The following is a 23,681-nucleotide window of genomic DNA, read 5'->3' as shown; positions in this document are numbered from 1 at the left end:
CTCAGCAACTAATTCAAGCATTTTAATCTTCTACTTTAGAAGAAGTGGAAATCAAACACACATCAACGATATAGTGCAAAGACAAAATCAAAAGACCTTTGATCATTGATTTCATAATATTTTGGAATTAAAATATTGGAGATAACTTGACAATCATTGAATTTGATTCCAAGATGTTTTTGAGAATTGCATAAGCTTCATATATCAATTGTATTCATAGAGAAAATTTAAAATAAGACATAAGGACTAAGCATGTCACTATATTACAAACCTATGGACAAAATATACGCTATGACTTATATGAAGTGCTCTAAGAAAACCATGAGACTCGAAAGACTCTAAAAAAATTCCAAGAGAGTTAAAATAAGGCCTTGAATATCCTTTTATAAGAACAAGGATGCAAACAAGATTCATGCCTTTTACAAGATTTTATGGCAGTAGATAATGGCCTGACACAGAAAAGGACACATTGCTTTTTAAGGTACTGACAAAGATAGACATTCCTTTTCTCCTTTGCAGGTAGTAGTTGTTGTAGATGATCTAGAGTCCTCCTTTCTTCGTGCAAGCTCACTTATCAAGCTAAAAGATTTGATAACCTTGCAAACCTATTAAAGCCACCATGATAGAGAGCAGGTTACTACACCTTTTTAAGAGATTCATCTAATGCTTAAATATTTTAATCAAATTCTTCATTACAGGATTAAAAAATGATCCCCTAAGAAAATTAAATTTGTTTCTTATCTTCGCTTGGCTAAAGAAATGAGAAAATACAAAATTTCAAAACTTGCGGGAAACTAAAGTTGGTTCCTAATTTTAAATTTTAAAACTAAAACAATAGAGAGAGAGAGAGAGAGAGAGAGAGAGAGAGAGAGAGAGAGAGAGAGAGAGAGAGAGAGAGAGAGAGAGGGAGAGAGAGAGAGAGAGAACTAGAACACTCCCAATCCATCCTCCTTGATTTGTTAGAGTAGTGTGAGATTTCCCTGTTATTCTTCATCATCTACGATGTCATTGCAACTTCCAGTCTTGTCTTCTTGCTTTCAAAATTTGATAATGAATCCAAGTAAGCAACAAGCTTCTTCACAATTTGTGTCTCATCTGCTAGGATGTCCACCAACATAGGCTCTAGCACCGTTTTAATCTCAGCCTTCGAATCTGATTTTGACCCTAATATCCTCTTCCCTTTAGCATAGTTTGTTTCCTTGTTAAATAGAAAAGGCATGTGGCAGGTCACCAGGCATTGAAAAATTGAATGCTTAGACTTGATCCTTTTTGTTTATGTTTGATGAGTAATAAAGATATGAATGAACATTTTTTTCTTTGCCTTCATATCAAAGATTAACTTATGTAAACAAAGAGACACTAGTTTAATAAGACCAATCTCAAGGGCACTTGTCATCTTTTGCAGAAATGAGAGAGTTCAAGCAATGAGTCTCTACCATTTCAAATGGGATTTTTAACTCCAACAACTCAGTATGTTCATCCCAGGAAGCATCTACATGATCCATGATGACATCAAACTTTGATTCCAATAGTCTTTGTCATCTCAGTAATTGTCATCTTCTTTGTTTGAGTTGTGTCAAACCTTAACTGATCAAATTCATTCTTCATCTTTGAGATTTCAATCCTAGCTGAAGCTAGGTCATTCCTTTGTACCATGGTATCTTTAGACGGGTACTATTGTAAATCTAGAGGCTGGTAGGTTGGTCCTAAGCACAATTGTACCTCAAGTTGCTTCACTCTATCCTTCAGATACTTGGTTTCTTCATCAGTCCTTACTACAACATTATGTACAAATTTAGCAACATTCACAGACATGTTTGTCGCCTCTCTAGCCGATGTATTTTCCACCCTTTTATCAAGTAGAGTCCCATAAAGCCTATCCAATTATTGAGTCATTGTTGATCTCCTTGTCAAAGAAGATAGACACCACATGGTCAAAAAATCCAAATGGTCATAAAAAATTATCCCAAAGAACAACTTTTGTGCATGCTTAGGGTCCAAGTTTTCCAAGTTGATGTCATGTCTCCTTAAGTTATCAAAAGCAATAGCTGAAGAGATATCCCAACCTTCCAAGAGTAATATCCAACTCTTCTTAACTATATGTCTCTCCATATCTAGAGTCATACTCGCCAATTGTACTTTTGCATTCTTCATTATTTCATCCTTCATTCTTTATCTGTCTCCTTCAGCAAGTTGGTCAGGTTGTATGGTTTCTCTCTTTTGTATCTCCTCCATAATATTTCTAAGCACAAATTGTTGGAACTCCCTTGTATGTATGAAACTATCATCACCCATGAATTCTTCATAATTAAAGAGTCTTATGTCTTCAGTAAGATCTCCTCCTAATCTGAAAGCATCAAGGGCCCTTTCAAGAGAGGGTTCCTCTATCCTCACTCCAAGTTTGGTATCAAATCTATGAGGGGGCATATGTGATTTAACATAGAGATTGAATCCCTCATATGATTGAAAAGGTATGTCTCTAGCAAGAGATAAAATATGCAAAGGGGTTACTGGTTTAGGACTCTTACGAACAGAGAAAGGTTATTCATCTAATGAAGAAGAAGCAATCATTGGCCTCTTTAAGGATTCTTTCTCAAATGGTCTTAGTGGTGGCAGAGGTGTCACCGAGTGTACTTGTGAAACTCAAAAAGTGGGTGGAACAATGGACGAGGCATCATAGCCAGGTGAAGGAGATGATGGAATAGGGCTATGACGTGGGGAAGCTAGTCCAATAGGGGAGCCAATGGACTGAAGTGAATTGGTTTCATCTTGTACTTGAGGGACATCATGTCCCACTACCCCTACCCTTTCATGAGGCAATGACATCTGGTCAACATTTGGATAAGCTTTGAAAATTGCCTTCATCTTCTCCTGTTGTTTCACAATTGCTTCCCAATATGGGAGATATGAATTACCAGCTCTCCTCTTCAAGTTATTAGAATATTGAATCTTCTACCATCTCTCCTCTTGTTTGAGAACCTCACCATAATCTATAGCATTTCTAAACAAGTCCTCTTCTTCATTTTGTTGATGTCTAGAGCTCTTTGCATTTAGGCTTTGTACTAACCCCTCTTAATCATAAAATCTATAAGTAGCCCCAGGGAGATTGTACTTATTTAACATGTTGTCTAAAATGTCATAGGCTCTTCTATTTTTGAATTGATACTTTCCTATCCTCACTTGAGAGGGAAGGAGTGCTCCTTTTTTATGCACTCCCCCAACAAGGAACTTCTCTGCCTTAAACAATGGATACATTATTTCCAAAAAGGCAACTTTACTAGGTACAGTGATAGGTATAAACCTTGGAATGGTAGTGGTACCAAAGATTCTTATAATGGTATGGTCCTTGAAATAGAACCATGACCACCAATTATGGTCAATCTTCTTCTCAGTGTCGAGGTCTTTCAGCCTTAAAAACTTCTTCACTCTCTCACTCAAACCCCATGATACATCCCCTTGAAGAATAACCATCAATTTCCTAACAAATTGATTTTCAAACACAATATAATTAAATTGTTCTGACTTCCTATCCCACAAAAATGTCCACTCTTGGTCAGGGATGGCCTCACCTTTGACCATTGGTCCAACCCTTAGGTTTGGGTGCCAAACTCTAAGACCTTTAAAAAGAAAAATATGTATAATAATTGAATAATACTTGAAGTGCGGAGAGGGGTCTTCTTTGAAGTCCCAGAGTGCCTTGTGTAACCTCTTTGCTAGCACACTTGCATAATCAAATGACCTATTATGAACCCTATTCTAAATATCCATACATAGAACCAACATCAAATTAGGGATGTATGACTCGTGATCAATATAGAAGACTTGACATAGAGCAAAGTAGGTATCCTTGAAATAGTGAGCAAATAAATCAATATTATATGGTGATTGATCCCTTGGGGTAAGGGCTCTCTCATCCCATTTCAAATGTGTTGGCTTGAAAGCCAAAATTTTGCTCCTATAAAGCCCCTCATGAGATTTATACTTGTAACAAAGGAAATTTTCTACCTCGAGGATGATGGATCCTAGAGAACAAATTGGCCCTCTGATACCTCACTCGAATTGGCTCTAAGGTGAGCTAGGGGATGAAAATAACAAATTGGAACAAGTGACCACAATCCAAGGCTCTCAAACAACTCTGCCTAGCCTTTGTCCAGAGGATGAGCACGCAGATCTGGGACACCAACACTACACATTGTCATCCTATACAGACGAGGTACAAAAGTCATATAGAAAGTCACAGACGTGACTATATTATAATGTAAATGCAAAAAATGATAAAACTAAGCTAGTAATCGTAGAATACAAAATAACTAGGATGGAATAAAAGAGAAGAGATGAAAAGAACTCACAACCGGTCCACGATGGGAGTGATGCAGGAGCATCGCGAGGATATTGAATCAATTAGAAGTCGAACAGTCAGAAGTTGAACGGTTAGGAAGATGAGCAACATCGAAACCAAGGATATAACAAGGTGACAATATTCATTTGAGGAGGATTTTTTGGCCGGAAATTTAGTGTGTGTATGCAACAGAAGGAGAGAGGTCGACAGGCCACTTGACAGAAGCCGAACATGTGTTTGAACAGTTTGTTATTTATAAACTAAATGTAATCTCCATCAGATGTTGTGTATTAATAAAGTTAATCCTTTGGTATTCACATGTTTTCATGTTGGTTATTATTAATGACTCCTAGACTCATGAAGTGGGTGCTTAATACAATCTGTTATCGATTTAAGTTATTCTTATGTTTTGTTCTTGTCGCAAATCTTCCAAGAATTTTGTAGATGTTGTTAGTTTCTCCTGAACTTCCTATCATTATTGTCTGAAAATGGAGCATGTGGTTGGGTGTAGCTGAAGTCTACTACACCAAGTAGTTAGTCCAATAAAGTGCCATTGTTGTAAACAACTGACAAATTTGTCATCAGGATAAGTTATACTGATAAGATATCATTATGGTAAAAATTTGTCACTATTGTTATCAAGATAGGTTAAACTGATAGGGTATCATTGTTTCTATCGGGATAGTTTGCCCAATAAGGTGTCTTTGTTGTCAAAGTGGTCATCGGGATAGTTAACCCAATGAAAGTGTCAACGGGGTAGTTATTACTATCAGGATTGCTAAAACCAGTTTAGTCAACTTTGCAGGGCTATTCTGATAGGCCTTCAACTATCTCAATTAGTATAGATATATCAAAATTAGTGACATCAGGATAGTTTTGTTCTATCAGAATGAATTAAAAAAAAAATTCCGCCTTTATGACTTATTCTGATGGTTGATCGAGAGGTCATGTTAGAAATTGTTATTTCGATATCAATGCTCCAACGTTGATTTATCAGTTTTGGAAGTTACCCTATCTTGCATCATGGAGCCTCCTGCAGAGTGACTATTCTTCCATGATTAAGAACCTGCACACAAACAAGAAGGAAAATGTTGGGGTTCTGTTTGGAGCCTGCCTAAGTTAGACCTGATGGACTTGAAAAGCAATGAGAGGGGGGGTGAATCAGTGACACCAAAAATAAAACTACTTCAAACACTAACCGATAGATGAACTTAACAAAGCTTTTAAACACAATGCATGCAATCTAAAATGATATAACAACATCCACAAAAAGTAAAGCATCCACCATAACACAAGTGTTTGTACGTGGAAAACCCAAGTAGGTAAAAATAATAGTGAGATGGAACTCACAAGTTAACTATCTGTAGTAATAGATAACTGATAGGTTAAGGTCTACAAAGTGCTCTGCTAGGAGCGAATCTTGTTAGAGATCCCAAAGCTTTATTAGAAGCTTATACCCTGTTAAAGGTAGTACCCTGTTAGGAGTAACCTTGGTGGAGGATTTCTGAATCCAAACTAATGGATCACCCTATTAAAGGATTTATACATTGAAGCTTGTTAGAGCTTACCCGGTTAGGGGATTTGATTCTGTTGTAATTGTTAGAAAACAACAAGAATGGTTTAATCTGTTCTGAGTAGCACAATACTTGCTTAATCAGATCCTTCTAAGCATATTCAACACTGCTCTTCTGCATACTCTATAACTTAACTCTTTTTCCTTTCGTACATAACATAACACTTTCACTATATCAAATAATTCAATGCGGTATCAATATATAGACCTTATGATTTCATGTCCGCCTTAAGAAATCATAACATAATTTCCTAGGTGCAGTGTATCTGGACAAGTGATCATAACGCATCACAAAAATTACCGCCAAGCAGTCAGTGCTAATAACTCATCACGAAATGTGGTAACTCATCACAAAATTATTGAATATCGATTGGATCAGTCAAATACCGGTTTGAGTTAAACATATGAACCGTTGTCCTTGAATCTCCGCTTGATCTCCATCTTGATGTCGACTTAGTATAACCACAGATTGTCTCTTATGCACATATCAGTTGACACCAAGTACCGGTTAGAGATAAACCTCTTAGTATAACCTCTAACATACCGGTTGACAGAGTAAACAATTGAAGTTACACTAGTAGTCAATATAATCATATATGTGTGTGAGAGTGTTTCATCAATGACAACAAATGATGAATACATTACAATCATCATCAAGCCAGCAAGACCCCCATTTTGGTGTTTCCACCTCCATGGACAACCCAGATAGAGCCACAGGGAAAATAAATGATAAAGATAATTAGAAAAGAATGCAACGTAGAAAAATGATAACACGTAAAAAAAATGGAGAGGGGAATGAGTAAACCCCCCTTCTGAGATGCTATAAAAATGGTGTTGTGAGCTATCTGGAGAGTTTTTACAATGGTGGTCTTTGTGATGAAAGTTGTGAACATTATCCAAAACGAATGTTAAGAGCTCCAACCTACAAAGAGTGATCTCAAAATTCTAAAGATCCTCAAAATGCCTTCCAACCAGAGAGATATAGGCCCTGAACAAAAAACCGACATCGATGGACGCATGCAAAGGCATTATGATTCCTTCTGAGTGAAGGTGTAATGCTTAAATGGCCACCTGCGAACTATCAGAACGCTAGCGCATCACACAAATGTCTCTGCATCACGCTAATGTCTTGAGGATGACAAGTCGACGGAGTTGGTAAAATTCTAGTTTGAAGCTGACAAGGCAGTATCAATGGACAAAAGGACAAAGATGGCGGCAACCAACCTCCGATGAAGTGGAGGAGAGCACCATCTGTCACGTTGAGTTGCATAAGGAATGATTTTTTATATTAAATTTTCCCCCAATTTAGTGAGCATGTCTTTGTCGAGATATGCGAAGCTAAAATAGAGGAAGATAGAAAGTCGATACAGGGAGGTAAATATTCATTGATCAAACGACGTTGCCCCCAGTGAAATGAAGCTGAGATTTAGAATAGATATTGTTACTTGATGCATCACAAACATTCTAGTTGCAGACTAACATGTTGGATGATAAGATAGAAAATAGGGATAGAGATAAATGATAGATAAGATAGCGTAACAAAAATGAGCCTCGCTTTAGAGGAAAGCCCCTAGTTACAAAAATATACAAGATAAATGATTGTCGTGTTATAAGATGCACCAGTATGTATAGAAAAGTATATTATGCTAGATAGCCATACAATAGGGCAAGATATATGCCAGTATGGATGACCATACGATAGGACAATGAGATACATAGATTTTCCCATCATGGGTAGCGATATGCTAGATAGTCACGCGATTGGGTGATCAAAGATAGATTTGGTAAGTAGTAGATTGGCCCCTACCAAGGCAAACAAAAGAGATAGAGAAAATGGTTTGGCCCACATCTAGGCTAGAAAGATAAAGCGAAAGATCACGTGGTTTGGCCCCCCACCTAGGCAGACATGATAAGAAAAAGATCAAGTCATTTGGCCCCCACCTAGGCAAACATGGAAAAGTGATCAACAAGAAATGCTAATGCAAGAGAGTAAATGACAAAAGAAGATTATTCAGAAATGCAGATATGATGGCCCCCTCTTAGAATGATATGCACAGAAGGCATGTCATTCTAAGGAGAAGAGAAATTGTGGCACATCAACATAGCAAGATGTTTTCATGGAATACCACTATTAGTTGGTGACGCAAAGATATCCACAACATCAAAAATGAAAGGCTAGAGGATAGGGGGATCTGATAGTTTGGCATCATAACCCATAGCAGTGAGAAGAGATATGCAATACAACTACGAGATGGGTATATCGTCATAGTGCCAAAGCTCTCGGATATAAAGAAGATCACATGAAGACAAAGATAAAATAAAAATTTGGGTCAACGTGGAAGAAGACTAAATATGACCCCAACACTTTGCATCATCCCTGAATATCGAAAAAGCAAGATACGACAAAGATATTAAGTAGAGAGATAAATCGAAGAAGATATGCAACAGAAAATTTGTCGTATTCGAGCACCTACCCTAAGTAACTTGGGTCCTCTGGGAGAGTACAATAGATAAAGATAGTCAACCTCCTGTATCCAAGTACCTATGGATTAACCTGGGTCCTCCTGGAGGGAACAAACATGTAAAACAAACACAAGGGAGCACAGTCAAAAAGATGGAGGTAAGAGATAAACATCCTAAAGGTCATCCCATTGGAGATCATCATCCTCCCAATATAGACCATAGGGAGAAGGAGGACAAGCTCACAGAGGGACTACCACAGGAGCTTCACCGGAAGCCTCACCAGCAGTGAAGGCAAGGGACGAAGCAGCAACAATGTATGCATTCGTAGGCTTGGAGGAGGTAAGGGTCAACGGTCGTGTGAAGATCATAGACAAGGTTGGGATTTCCTCCAAGCATTCAAACATGAAATCCTCCGTAGAAGAAGCGGGTGACTCACTCTGAGAAGATGGAATAACAACAAGACTGCCAGCCTCTGGAAGAGGGGTAGTGACAAACTTAGGAGAAGGCGGGGCCTTCTCAATCACACACATAGAAACAAGCAAAGCAACAAGCATTGAAACAAGCATAGAAGAGGGTGAAGAACATTCTTGTGAGGATTTTCACCATCGAAACTTTGGAAAGGGGCCCTATTCAAGCTTGCATTTAGGTCAAATAGGAGAAACAAGTCTCCTATCATCCATAGTAGGCTGAAGGACTCTAGGAAAGCTTTGATGTTGGAATGGTTGCGAGACAGAGGGAGCAGATAGAGCTGCGCTAGACATCACCTACGTATGCAACATATCAATGGGCTGAGACAATGGAGGCATGTCTGGAAAAGAGGTAATGAGGGGATGTTCCAAAGAAGGAGCAATGGAGACCTGCACCCATTTAGGGGGAGGTTCATCAATGGGCCCCGAAGCGGCAAGATACAAAACCAAAGAAGTTGCAAAGATAGGAACATCCGAAGAAACAGGCTCTGAGACAACAAGATTGAGTGCCAAAGAGACATCAACGAATTGCAGAGAGACATCACGTTGTCAAGCCATGACCCATCGAAAGTGTTTACGCTCACATGTATGTTGATTATGATAGAGGTGAGGACTACCAACCGAGGCTCTAGAGGATTTAGGAGCATCATGCTTCATAGGAGAGGCCTCCAAAACCGTGTCAGGGACAACAAAAGGCCCAACCGAGGAAATAGGAGGTTCATCTGGGATAGGTACCACATTTACAACAACGAGTGCCCTACCTCGCTTTGCTTGAGGAGAGGTCAGAGGAATGGAGGGTGTTGATGGGGGCTGTGAAGCAGGAGTGAGCGGTGACGAAAGAAATCGAGAAGAACGCTTCCCTTTCTCATAATGAGAGGGTTGAGGGATATCAACCATGATCAGGTGATTGATGAGAGGGCGGGCCGCAGACTTTGACAACATAGGTGCCTTTCCCTTGTCTGCACTACGTGCAGTTGTAGGAATAGAAGACACCACTGGAAGATGTGCAGTCTTAGGTGAACGCGGAGGTCTATTCGAGAGAGCAGGGTTAGCCTCATCCTCTAATGATGAGGAGACATGAGGTACCACCTGCTCCAAGATCAGAATGGATGAAGCAGAGCTCGATGCAGGAAGGGGCAATGAAAAGCTAGGTTGTGCTGATTTAGGAGCCAACTCCCCCCTCTTATACTGATATTATGTGTGGTACATCAAGTCACCATGGGGAAGCATGTGCCCCATAGGAGTAGGCCAAAATTTATCTAATGAAACATCCTCACGAACTACTAGGATTCGATATGTAGTGTCTTGGATGACACACACTGAACCTTGATGGGGAAACTTGAGACATTTATGAATGACTGAAGGGACTGCCTCCATGGCAATTAGCCAAGGAATGCCTAGCTTAACCTGGAATAGGTCCAACTTAGGAATAATCATAAATGTGGAAGATACAACCTTAGGCCCCACAAGGACTGTCAAGGTGATACTACCCAACGAAGCGATAGAAAACCCATCATGTGTCCTCAGGGTCACTCGACACTCATCGTACGCAAGCCTATGCCAACCATTTATGAATAGAGTCTCCTCTGTAATGATATTGACTCTACATTATGGGTCAATCATCACACCTATGATAGTTTGACCATTCAACTTGGTAGGGATGTATACAGGAGCAGGCTCTCCACAATATGAGGCATCCAGAGGAGTGAATTATAAAGATACATTAGATACCATGCCCTTCTAGCTAGGAGGCAATAAAATGGGAGTGATGGTGACCATGTTCATGAATGGACCATCATCTGAAGGATCCAATGCAGCGATAAAAAAATTTGAATGCAGGGAAAAAGAATAGGTATAGATTTGCAAATTGATGTTGGTTTCGTCAACGGACTTGTTCGACTTGTGTTTTCGCGCATCAACTTTGATTGCACCATTGTCGATGTGGTCCTGGATAATGTGTTGAAGATGCTAACATCCCTCAGTGTCATGACCAGGCACATGATGATAATGACAAAATTTTAATCCATCATACCAACATGGATAAGGTCTACTATCGGACAATGGTCTGATTTCAGGAAGGGTGATTAGATTGTCTTTCAACAATCATTGCATTATGCTCAAATAAGAGTCATTCAATTTCATGAAGACCCTATTTTGTTGTGATCTTTGCATGATAGTTGTCAAGGGAACAACCATGACATTAGCTACAACCTTATTTTTCCTAGACTCTTTTGTGGAAGTTCTCGCAAAGGACCCACCACGAGGGTTCGAAGTAGAATCTCCAAACTGCGACATGGTGTGCTAGTAGTCCATACGCATGGAACACATGTTAGAAAATTTATGATATCATTAAGAGATAGCTTCTCCATCAATGTCAGCTGTAGATTGCCAATAAATATTCTCTACAGATCTCTATCTAGTAGGGAAAAGGGGATTTTAGTGGAGATTGACTGATACCATGAGATAAAATCTGTGATCGTCTCATTGGGTTTTTGCTCGCAATGAACAAGGTTAGCGATGTTGACCCTGCTACAAATGTTGGCCTGAAACTATTTAAGAAATAGATCCATGAGCTGATCAAAGGTACGAATAGAGTGAAATGGTAAAGAGATATACCATTCTAACGTGGTTTCCTTAAAGAGACAACGAGAATAGCTTAAGCAAAATAAAGTCCAGATTATCATAGTTACTACACATGGTCATGAAGGAATCTATGTGCACATTAGGGTCCCCATCGCCATTGAATCTATCGAACTTCAATGACTCAGTAGCGGTAGGAAGGATAGTGTTCAGGATGGTGATGTCAAGGGAACTCTTCCTATAATATGTAGGCATGGATGACTGACCAAAGGCAGGGGCCAAGTTGGTTAATTATAACTGCAATAGGCCCATGTTTTGTAAGATGGTGTTCAAGACTGGAGTAGTGGGTAGAGGAGGTGGGGGTGGGCCAATTCACCACCACCCCTACCGGAACCTCTGGAAGGACCAGTGCCACTGGCACCACCGATAGATATATTGCTAGTGCTAATCATAGATATCTGAGCAGTAGTGGAGGCAAAGGTTGAGCCACTAGACATACCAATATAGCCCAAGGGGGTAGATGAAGCAGTGATACTAGGAATAGTAGGCCCGAGATCAACCATGTGCACTGCTGAACTAGGCATATTGACACTAAGTTGAGATCCACAGGTAATGGACTGGCCATCCTAAGGAGAAGCATCAGCCAAAGACACATGACTCCTGACAATCATAGATAATTCCCTCAACATCTCTAGACTTCTTCTTTCGGAGATCAACATGTCTCTTAGAGTGTTCACGACATTTCCAGCTTGAGGGAAGACATTCTCTTGATTTAGGAATCCCTCAGTCTCTCAGATTCTACTCAAGCATGTCAATTTTCTCAAAGTGAATAGTGGGAGCAGAGTCATGATCAACAGCAGGAGGGTAAGATGGAGTGGAATTCCTCAGAGAGTTACTCCAAGAGTTGGATTGTGAACTAGGTGAAGAGGGGGGCCCTATTAAAATGGACTTAAGGGGACTAGAAGCAAAACGATCATTTGAGTCAGGAAGTTGATCATTAAAAATTGTGCTGGGCAAAGGAGGACTATAACGATTAGGAGGAAAACTCTGCCTAGATGACCTCCTGACTATGGCTCATGTGGCAGTCTGGGTCATAAATCTCATAGATGAGTCTCCCGATGCTAAGAATACATGACAGGGACATGAAGGATCTTGTCTTCTGGTAAAGTTTGATACTCAAAAAGATGAAGACGGTTATGCAAATGTTAGAACAAAGATGCAAATTATGTTTTATAATTATTATTTATTTTTTTAAAATTCGATTAGATGTATGCAATGATCTCAATGATGAACACACAATGCAAAAAGAAAGGTTGGGTTCATGTCGGGTTCACCAAAATGTAATGGAGGAAATTTTCTACCTCAAGGATGATGGATCCTAGAGAACCAATTGACCCTTTGATACCTCACTTGAGCTGGCGCTAAGGTGAGCTAGGGGATGAAAATAAAAAATTGGAATATATGACAGCAATCTGAGGCTCTCAAACGACTATGCCTAGCCTCTGTCCAAAGGACGAGTGCAGTTCTGGGACACCAGTGCTGCCCGCTATCGTCCTATAAAGATGAGGTACAAAATTCATGCAAAAAGACAGACGCGACTATATTATAATGTAAATGTGGAAAAGGATAAAACTAAGCTAGTAATCGTAGAAGACAAAATAATTAGGATGAAATAGAAGAGGAGATGAAAGAAACTCACAATTGGCCCATGACTGGAGCCTCCTGCAAAGTGACTATTCTTCCATGATTAAGAACCTGCACACAAAATAAAATGAAAATGTTGGGGGTTGTGTTTTGGAGCCTGCCTAAGTCAGATCATGTTTTGGTGTTTCTACCTGTTGCCTATTTTTGCTACAAGCTCAATCAGGTAGAGCTTTATTGTATTCACAAACAAAAGGTACATTTTTATTCTGTTGTATTACATTCATGAACATTCAAAAGAAAGAAACAAATAGATTAATGTCATTTCTCATTATCAAAGTGCATATGAAGTAGAAAGAGAGCACAGATTTTATGAGAAAGTAATCTTTATTATTATGAATATACAATGTCTCACACAAGCTGTGAGACTAATTGGTATGGTGTAAATAAGGAAAAAACTATATATCTACAGATGCAAAATATTAAAGTAAATGCAAATAAGGAAGGGTGACTCATCATTGCCTAAATGATGATCCCTCTTTAAGTTGTCCTCTAGCATCTGTAGTCCTTCGCCCATCCTGCATTTAGTTGTCACTACCTTGCCACCCCTGAGTACCTGCACTTAAGAAATTATTGTTAGAGAAATGAAGGGTCATCTTTTGATATATGCACATGCATCTAAAAAAATACAATCTATCCCTCATGTGCATCACAACAACTAGTATGTCATACAGGCTCAGGAAACAAATATCAAATCAAATCACTAGCAAGAAATCATATATGCATTGGTTTTGTTTAACTTGTTTGCTTCATGTGCAGATACAGGAAAAGAAAATTACAGCATGTGGGGTAAAATGTGGCTCCCATGAGGGTTGATCCCAACATGCTAAGTAAATAGGAATACATGTTAAGAGTACAATTAATTGCTTCAAAAGAACAGTAATTGATAAATAGCCATTGAAAATCAGAGCAGCCCTTAAGCATTCATGAGCAGCATATCAAGTCATCATATCAAGTCAAAATTGTTGTCAAGAGCAACAATGTTAAGGTTGTTAACATAGAGACAAAGTCTAAAGATATATGCATTGAGAAAATAGCATATCAATGCAGTGACAGAGAACTCTTAGTGAGCATTAAAGTGCAAAAATAGTTCATTCAAGAAGTTATAGTAATGTCACAATGAAGAGAAGTTCCAGTCAAATAAGATGGCATATAGTGGACAGTGAACCTACAACAATCAAAAGAGATCTAATATTCAAGGTTCTCAATGTAAGACAATGATAGGGAACTATCACATGGCCTAGGTGCATGAAAATATCACAAGAACTGTAGACTGAAATCATCTTTGGGACATAATTAAGGGTGGACACTGTCAAAGAATCATTGTTGTAAGAATTATATAAATGATATGGTGTAGTGATACAAGTAAAAAAAATATTCTCTGATAGACCTAGGACAAAGATTCATACCTAGTGAAGGAACCAAGAGACAATTTGTAGCTATCTAGATAGTCATAGTAATCCTTCATAAAGCACTCATAGGCACAGTAAAAGATGGGTAGTCATAGAGTTTTTTCATAGCAGCGGTTTACTTGGCAATCATTATCAATAAAGATAGTCTATGTACTGTCTCAACGCATGGAAGGGAAAGTATCATACAATTGCAACACCAAAGGTTTTGGGTAGTGAACATTCATGATGAGAAATCCTCAATGATAGTCACATACCAAGATGCAAATCATTTATTCCATCCTTAATGCATAACAAAAACATGATGCATACAGTGTTTTGGGTTTGACAGTAGTTGGAGATGGTGTCAAGGATTTCTAGCAGTCAAAGGTTAGTGACCATACACACTATGATAGGGCAGTAGTGGTAAAAGGACAGTGTTGAGTAAAGGTATGAGTATAGTCCCAAAGAGATAACACAATCTAGAAGATCAATAGGATAGTCCTACCCCCAAAGAAAAATATGTTCAAATTACTCAAAGAATAGTCTCATGATATAGTGATCAATAAATGTTTCAGTCTTTCAAAGGCTTGAACCATGAACATATATGCAGTCATGAGTACAAGGATGACTACACAGTCTAGAAGATCAATAGGAACAGTGAAAAGAATGCAATAAAAGCTCAATGTCAATTTAGCAGTTAAAATGATGGAGGTCTACAATAGTCACAAGGATGTTAGCCCTCTAAGAAGTGCATAAAATCATGTCAAAATAGTGTTGGCATATTGTCATAACTATTGATGATATTGATGAACCGGTATAAGGATTGTTGGTGATGATATAACTTTGAGATGTTGTTTGATGACTTGATGATCAGTTTGTGTTATCATTGATGGCAACTATGGTTACATTGTTCTATAATGTTATCTAAGTTGTTTATGATTGACCAGAAAGATATGGAATGGATTTGACAGTTAAATTGGCAAATAGGACTTTAACTGGTAAATGTGAAACTGTGTTATGCTTAAATAATTGGATCTTCAGATTGATGAGGAATTTGGTGTTCTGATTTGACGCAATCAAAGAGCGAATTACTTGGGAATGAGCCAAGTGCTTAGTAGAATGAGCTAAGGGTTTAAAATTGTATCAGATCGATGTGTGGTGATCATTCAACGACTATAATTGATTTATAATTGATTGTAATAATCCATATGATGATCTGTAATGATCTATGATGTAAATCTTAGTATGAGGTTAGGGTTTAGTAACCGACTAAGTTGTAAAGTCTATTTAGGGTAAGTTTGTGATGATTTACAATGTCAATGATCAAAGGAAGAGTGTGTGTGTCTGCAAGAGAGAAGAAAATTGGAGTAGGAAAGGATCTTTACAAGCAAGCAGAGAGTTCTATTTTCAGATCATACATTTGTTTTTCCCTAATAGTTGCAGGAGACTCAAAATCCCTTAATCAGGTAGGTCCTGACAGGCCTGATTGTATAAATCCCTTCACCGAGTGAATCATTAGCTTGGTCTCTAAATCCTTTCACAAGGTTACTCCTAACAGAGTAAAGCTCCTAACAGGGCTGAGGTAAATCCCTTAACCGAGGGACTCCTAACAGGGTCTGCTCCTAACCAAGCATATTTGTAAGCTCCTAACTAGGCTAGACTCCTAACAGGGCGCATTCCGAAAGAGTGCAAAAATATTGTGGGTACCAATTCCCACCGTGGTTTTTCCCAATTGGGTTTCCACGTGAAAATCTGGGTTTTCATGTGTTGCTTGATTTCTTATGTGTTGAGTTGATATCTTCCTATTGCATGCATGTTGATGAACACTTAGAAGAACAGTTTGATAACTCTGATCAACAGTATGATATCAGTTATTACCGGTACTAATTATGAGTTGTTTTGAAAGAAGTTTTTGGTGCTTGTTAAAGTTTTAAAGTTTATTGTTATTATTGATTCACCCCCCCTCTTAGTAATAATTGGTTCCTCACAAATAACAATTGGTATCAGAGCTTGGTCCTCTGTGTGCAGAAGCTTAACCACTTGACGAAAAGATCCAGAGGAAAATGATGAAGGAGCGTTCAAAGTTTACTAAGGACAACTACACAATATAGAAAGACAGAATGAAGATTTATATCAAAGGTATGGGTTCTCAATTTTGACAACATGTTACTACTAAATATGTACCCCCTACCAGTCCTCTAACTCCAGATCATCTTAAGGAGCAACAAGAAAACAATCAAGCACTGGAAGCTATTGTAAGTGCACTGTTTGATACTAAATACATTGATGTGCATGGATTAGAAAGTGCATTTGTGGTAAAAGGTGAAAATATACCTCAATATGGACAAAGGATCAAAGAGGTTGTCGGTGGTGTTAAAAGTGTTGGAGGAAAGATTGAAGATGACACTGCTATAAGTAAGATGTTAAGAACTCTTTTACCTGCCTATGCTATAAGAGTTTCTGCTATTCAAGAGTTAAGGTCAGTAAGTAGTGATAAAGTCATTGTTGATTCTCTTGTTGGTAAACTGACTACATTTGAATTAAATAGTTTTGATAATAGTATTTCTTAGACATTTGAATCAGCTTTTAAAGCATCTGTAACTGGTACACCTATGAGAAAAGGGAAAGATGTATATCACAGTTATGACTGTAGCTCTAGTCATGGCGGTAGCAGAGGAGATAATGATGATAAAGACAATCTGATGGAGTTTGAAGCTCTTCTGGCTAAGAGACTTCCAAGAGGCACTGGTAAATATAAAGGTAAACTACCTCTTAAGTGTTTCTCTTGCAATAAGATTGGACATATTTCTGCAAATTACCATAACAGTGATAGTAAGGATAATTTTAGGAAATATAAAGAAAAATGGAAGAAACAATGATATGTTGTAGTTGACGAAGGTGTGACAGATGAGGAATCTGAAGATGGTGACAATGAGGAGATTGTCTTTGTTGCTATGAAGAAGATCTGACTTATGAAAAGACTTTGGTATCTCAGTTTGACTCTAGTGATGAGTGGATAATAGGCAGTGGTTGTTCACATCACATGACCGGTGATAAGAACAAATTCATATCCTTTGAAGAGTTTGATGGTGGTGAGGTAATATTTGGTAATAACTCACCCTGCATGGTAAAAGATAAAAGATCTATTTCACTGAATGGTAAGAGTAATGCAGATGATGTTTATTTGGTTGAAGGCTTAAAACATAACTTTCTAAGTGTTGGAAAATTAAATGATAAAGTATATCAGATCATACATCTGTGTTTCCCTAACAGTTGCAGCACACTCAAAATCCCTTAACCGGGTAGGTCCTGACAGGCGTGATTGTATAAATCCATTCACCAGGTGAATCATTAGCTTGGGTTCTAAATCCTTTCACAAGGTCACTCCTAACAGAGTAAAGCTCCTAACAGAGCTGAGGTAAATCCCTTAACGAGGGACTCCTAACAGGGTCTACTCCTAACCGGGCATATTTGTAAGCTCCTAACTGGGCTAGGCTCCTAACAGGGCGCATTCTGAAAGAGTGCAAAAATATTGTGATACCAATTCCCACCATGGTTTTTCCCATTTGGGTTTCCACGTGAAAATCTTGGTTTTCATGTGTTGCTTGATTTCTTATGTGTTGAGTTGATATCTTTCTATTGCATGCATGTTGATGAACACTTAGAAGAACAGTTTGATAAATCTGATCAGCAATATGATTTCAATTATTATCAATACTATTTATGAGTTGTTTTGAAAGAAGTCTTTGGTGGTTGTTAAAGTTTTATAGTTTATTGTTATTACTAATTCACCCCCCCCCCCCGCCCCCCTCTTAGTAATAATCGGTTCCTCACAAATAACAAACAGTGGTCAATTCAATCCCATATAATCAGTGTTAAAACATGGTTGCACATAGCAAGGGTAAGTTGGCAGTAAGGCTATCTCGAATAGAAGAGAAGTTCACCAACGCCATCCAATAATGAATAAGATCACTGGGAGGACACCAAAAGCAACAACCAAATGGAATTACCATAGTCACCATTATTCAAGTCATGGTGTTTTCATTATATCTTATTCTTTGCTAGTTTCATTAATAGTGTTGAAGGTCTACTCATGGGAAAAAATGTCATAAGTTTTGAATCCTTTAGACACAGTGAGAAAATCATGTCAAGAAGTGTCTCAAATAACAAATAGGTAATGGATAGTAATCTTGAGGTATTCATAAAAGAGGTATCTATGCTGAAATAAAGAGCAGTCCCCTTAAGCCCATTTTTTAATAAAATGGTAGTCATTGTTGATCAAATACACATTGTGCAACAGTTACTTTCTATTAAAGGAACAAATTTGAGACTAAAGGACAATCATAATCCATATAGAGGGATGTCATAGTATTGTGCCTTTGAATCATAGGCCATAACAATGTAATTGTTACAACAAAACCTATTCATGGTTTCATGAATCAAAGCAGCATCAAAAATAGCGTTGAGCAAGTCACAAAAGAAATAAAATAGAGAAGTCATAGTGCTAAGTAATAGTGAGTAAAATACTTAAAATGCATTCATCTTGGACTATCAATTAGTCCATGAAGCACTGAAGGAAATAACTGATATAGTTAGATGAGCAGTTTTTCATATACTTTTCGTTTCCCTTGGAAGGACAAGACCTCCGAACCCGAGCGCCAAAGAGAAGTACCATAGAATTTGAGGGGCTATGGTAGGGACCTTGCATGCATGCAGGGTGGGAGGGATCTATAGTTGCTCGACCCCTACTATTCTATGGCCCCTAAACTAATCTTCCTCCCAAGGGGGGTGCCAGCAAGAACAATGTAGCAATGATGTAAGGCTAAGTTGCCATGAACATTGTAGTCCAACTGATACAATGATAGAACAATTTTGATTCAAACTTGTTGAAGCAATTATAGTGAGTTGATGTGAATAGTGGCATTTACATAAACATGTAGCAGAATGATAATGGTGAAGTACCTTGTAGAATAAAGGTTTGCAGACTATAAGACCTTCAATCATGACAGTGACATGACATGACATTCAACACAAAGTGCAATTGTCACAAAAAACGTGTGAGCTGCAAGAGCCATAGAATTCAGTCCCAACCATCTAAAACAATGCATCACAAATATTTTGTCAAAAAGATTGTCATTTTCGAGAAGATAAAGAGCAATCATAGCCTTCGAGATGAATCAGTCAAGAAAGAGAGTAAGCATCTTTAGAGGTTTAGGTCACAGCACACAGCCTAACAGTGTATTTATCATGATTTATGATATTCAATAGCCAAGGTCCTAAAGACAATCAAGTCTCCTTTGTGATATATAGAACTCATCTGAAATAATAGAAAAACCCTAGCAAGTGGGTCAAAGTTTATCCACAATGATTTAAAGATTGCACACACAAAAATATCAATATAGTCATAGTATTCGAAGCACAGAGGTCTACATGAAAAATGGAAATGCAATCCCAGTCATAGGAAAATAAATATACTTCACTACAAGCATATACAATGAGAAAATCCTTCATCTATTCCGAAGGGCGGTGATAAGAAGTGTTCAACTAGCAAACAGTGAAATAGAGGTATCAAAATCGAGATTATCATCAAGAATGGGAACAATGAAAGCATAATACGTTTAAATGCGGTCTTACACTCTAAAGATAATTTTTGAAAGACGTAAAATGCAATCATATGTCTACAAGAAGCAGTCCCATTAGAAACAGAGTCATCTACGAAAGGAAGGCCACAAACAAAAGTGTAGATCTAAAAAAAGAAAATGATGAATTTACCTTACAATTCCCTATAGGAAAATCTTCAGCCAACAAATTACCACAGATAACAGCAGATGTGAACCTTCCAGTCCAAGCCCCAGAATGAGTCATGGTGGTGCAGAGAAGGCACAAAGGAAGCCAAAATGAAAAGCTTCGATATCTTTTTCTTTTTGCATTAGTGTTTGATAACCCTAAGATACGGGGATAGAAAATAGGGCCTTTTTCCTTTATCTTTTCAAATGATAAAAAAGCTTTATTTTGTGTATGCCTTTTGAGTTATTTTAGTGTTTTATAAATACTTTAAAGAAAATAGGTCAAATAAGCTTCCTTTAGGGTGTTGTTTTTAAAAAATTCCTTTGTATTTAATTTTATTTCAATTTTGTAAATCTTTGTTTGAATGATAATTATAAATCATTTCAAACAAATGATACTCTGAAATACAAAGTGGGGTATCTTTGATTAATTATGAGAGATAAACAATAGGGAAAGAGTCAGTTATCTTTGGGTCTTGTTGAAGATTTGCAAGCATGTGGGAGGCAATATAGGAGATTGAGTCACCTAATTGAGCAGTCTATCTTTAGTTAGAGAGTCCTAGGGGGTTGTGTTTCAGTCAAGGAGCGGGGTCTAACTCTTGGATTCTTTCAGTTACATCCCTAATTGAGGGATTTTTTGTTGCATTCGACCCAAGAGGTTGTCTTCATCTTGACAACTCTTTATGCAGTTTTGGAGGAGTTTCTCTTTCAGTTAAGTGCCTGATTTTTAGGGAGAGGTTGGAGTTGATGACAACTCATCATTTTTTGAGAGCCAAAATTCAAATTTAAATATTTAAGGCTTATTGTATAAGTGATTCTTTCTCACTTAGTTTTCTGGGGGGAGTTCTGATTTTTTATACCTATGGTGGCAACATTTTTTCATACTTTTGTAACTCATTACTCGAGTAATATTCAAATTTTGTAATTTCAGATTTTGTAATGAGAAAGACTCATTCTTTTCAATAAAAATTTGTTTCCTTCTCTTATTTTTGTGTTCTAAGTATTGTTGTGAATGATTTTGATGAAATAGTTGTGATTGTTGTTTAATAATCCTTCATTTTATCTATTTTCCTTCAATGTTGAGTTCATGGTGTAGCATGCTATAGTGTAGGTCTATATTTGTGTAAGTTATTATGTTGTATCAATATTGTGAGAAACATTATTTGTTATCCTTTTGTGAATAGCAGAAAGCTTAGCCTTTCATAAGAATCATTTTTGCAACTGTGCATTAGGGAGTTGTGAACTATTCTAGTTTCATTATTTAAATTTTGTGAGTTCATTATCATAGCAAATCATTTTTAGTCATTGGTGGATCACCTTAGTAGTTTAATTTTTAGTTTTTTGCATATCTTGCTATCCCTTTTCCTATCAAATCTCAGTTAATTTTAGGTGATCAAATAGGAAGCTGGCCTATAATCCGGAGGTCTACTCTCCCAATAGGATACCTACAGCCTAAGAGTAGTCCCATGTTTCATGTGATTGCAGGTTTTTTCACACTTGCATCAGGTGCAAATCCCCGTGACAACACCACCTCCATGGACAACCCAGATAGAGCCACGGGGAAAATAAATGATAAAGATAATTGGAAAAGAATGCAAGGTAGAAAATGGATAGCACGTAAAATAAATGGAGAAGGGAATGAGTAAACTCCCCTTCTGAGACACTATGAAAATGGTGTCGTGAGCTATTTGGAGAGTTGTTACAATGGTGGTCTTTGTGATGAAAGTTGTGAATGCTATTCAAAAGGAATGTTAAGAGCTCCAAATAGCAAAGAGTGATCTCAAAATACCAAAAGATCTTAAAAATGCCTTCCAACTAGATAAATATAGGCCATAGATGAAAAACTAAAGTTGATGGACGCATGCAGAGGCATTACAATTCCTTTCAGGCGCAGGCGTAACACTCAAACGACCACCTACGGACTATCAAATTCACGACATGCTAGTGCACCACGTAGATGTCTCTATTTTGTCCTGATGTCCTGAGGATGACAGGTTGACGAAGATGGTAAAATTCCAGTTTGAAGCTAACAAGGCAGTTTTGATGGACAAAAGGATAAAGATGGCGGCACCCGACCTCCGATGATGTGGAGGAGAGCGCCATCTGTTGCGTTGAGTTGCATAAGGCATGATTTTTGATATTACAATACTCCTTAGCCAATTCATCCTCGTTTAGAGGCCAATCAGTTCTCTCATCCAACATGAAAAATAACTCAATTATTTTCATATTGATAGCAACCAATCTTCCCCCATATTTGACAACAATCTCCCTTACATCATGTCTATAATTTATGGCAATTGCCCTAACCAAGTCAACATTTACAAAAACATTGGGGACAATTAGCCTTTCCAAATTCAAATTCCAGATATTACACACTGGAACTCACTCTTTCTTCGTAGTGTAACATCTTCTCCAAAGGCTAAAACCTAATGATTCCATGATAGGATCTCTGCATGTTTTTTAATAATCAATGAAAAAATCTTCTGGCCTAACACAAGTCTTAGCCCTTTTGTGAGTGTCCATCGATCCAAGAAGCTAGGAAATTATCTCACCAAAGAACTTCCTCTTACCATGGCGGGAACATTCGACCATCTCTAATTTTAGGGTTTTGGCAAATAGAGGTTAATTAACAGCAACTTAGGGTTTCAATATGAGTAGAGGGGATCACTGCAATAATGCTCAATTAAGTTGAATTATGGATAGAATTCAAAGTAAAGCAAAGTAGGAAAGCATGAGGGTATTAAAATAAGCACAACCTTTACCCTTAATACAACCCTAATGCGTAATTTTGTTTTTATCGCAGAGATAACCTGGAGTGCAAGGATTATCAAAATGTGTATAGCAAGAGAAAAGTGAAAATATTTTATTAGAATTCCATCTTATAATGGTGGAATTGACTCATTAATTGTAGGCATGTAACTATTTGGTTGGTGCAAAGTAGCCATTGTAATTCATATTTGAACATTGTGACAACAACAACTATTTAGCTATTTTAAGTGGTGACCAATAAAAACAAATCACGTCAGCTTGAAATCCACATCGCATAGTTGTGGGCTTACCATGGTCGAGCATTTTTCCTTAGTTCTGCAACGGTGCACCAATCATATTACACCAACTCATGGTAACATGTAAACTATTTAAGGTCCACCACAAGTTGACTACGGGGCTACGAAGTTGATGTTTACGAGCTATTCTGGCTAATTGTGCAACCGTGCAAACATTCTTGTCCATCGATTACATTTGATATAGATGTCCTTTTATTCGTCTGACTGGAATGAGCCATGTGGGACCAATTGGCCCACCACATAGGTATTCTACATCTAGCAAATTTTAATTGGTCCATGTGTGTTGGTTTGTTCACAATGTGGACCATGACACCAC

This window comes from Cryptomeria japonica, chromosome 4 (genome assembly GCF_030272615.1).
Source record: "Cryptomeria japonica chromosome 4, Sugi_1.0, whole genome shotgun sequence".
NCBI classification, from domain to species: Eukaryota; Viridiplantae; Streptophyta; class Pinopsida; order Cupressales; family Cupressaceae; genus Cryptomeria; species Cryptomeria japonica.
Note: the sequence above shows the minus strand (reverse complement) of the source record.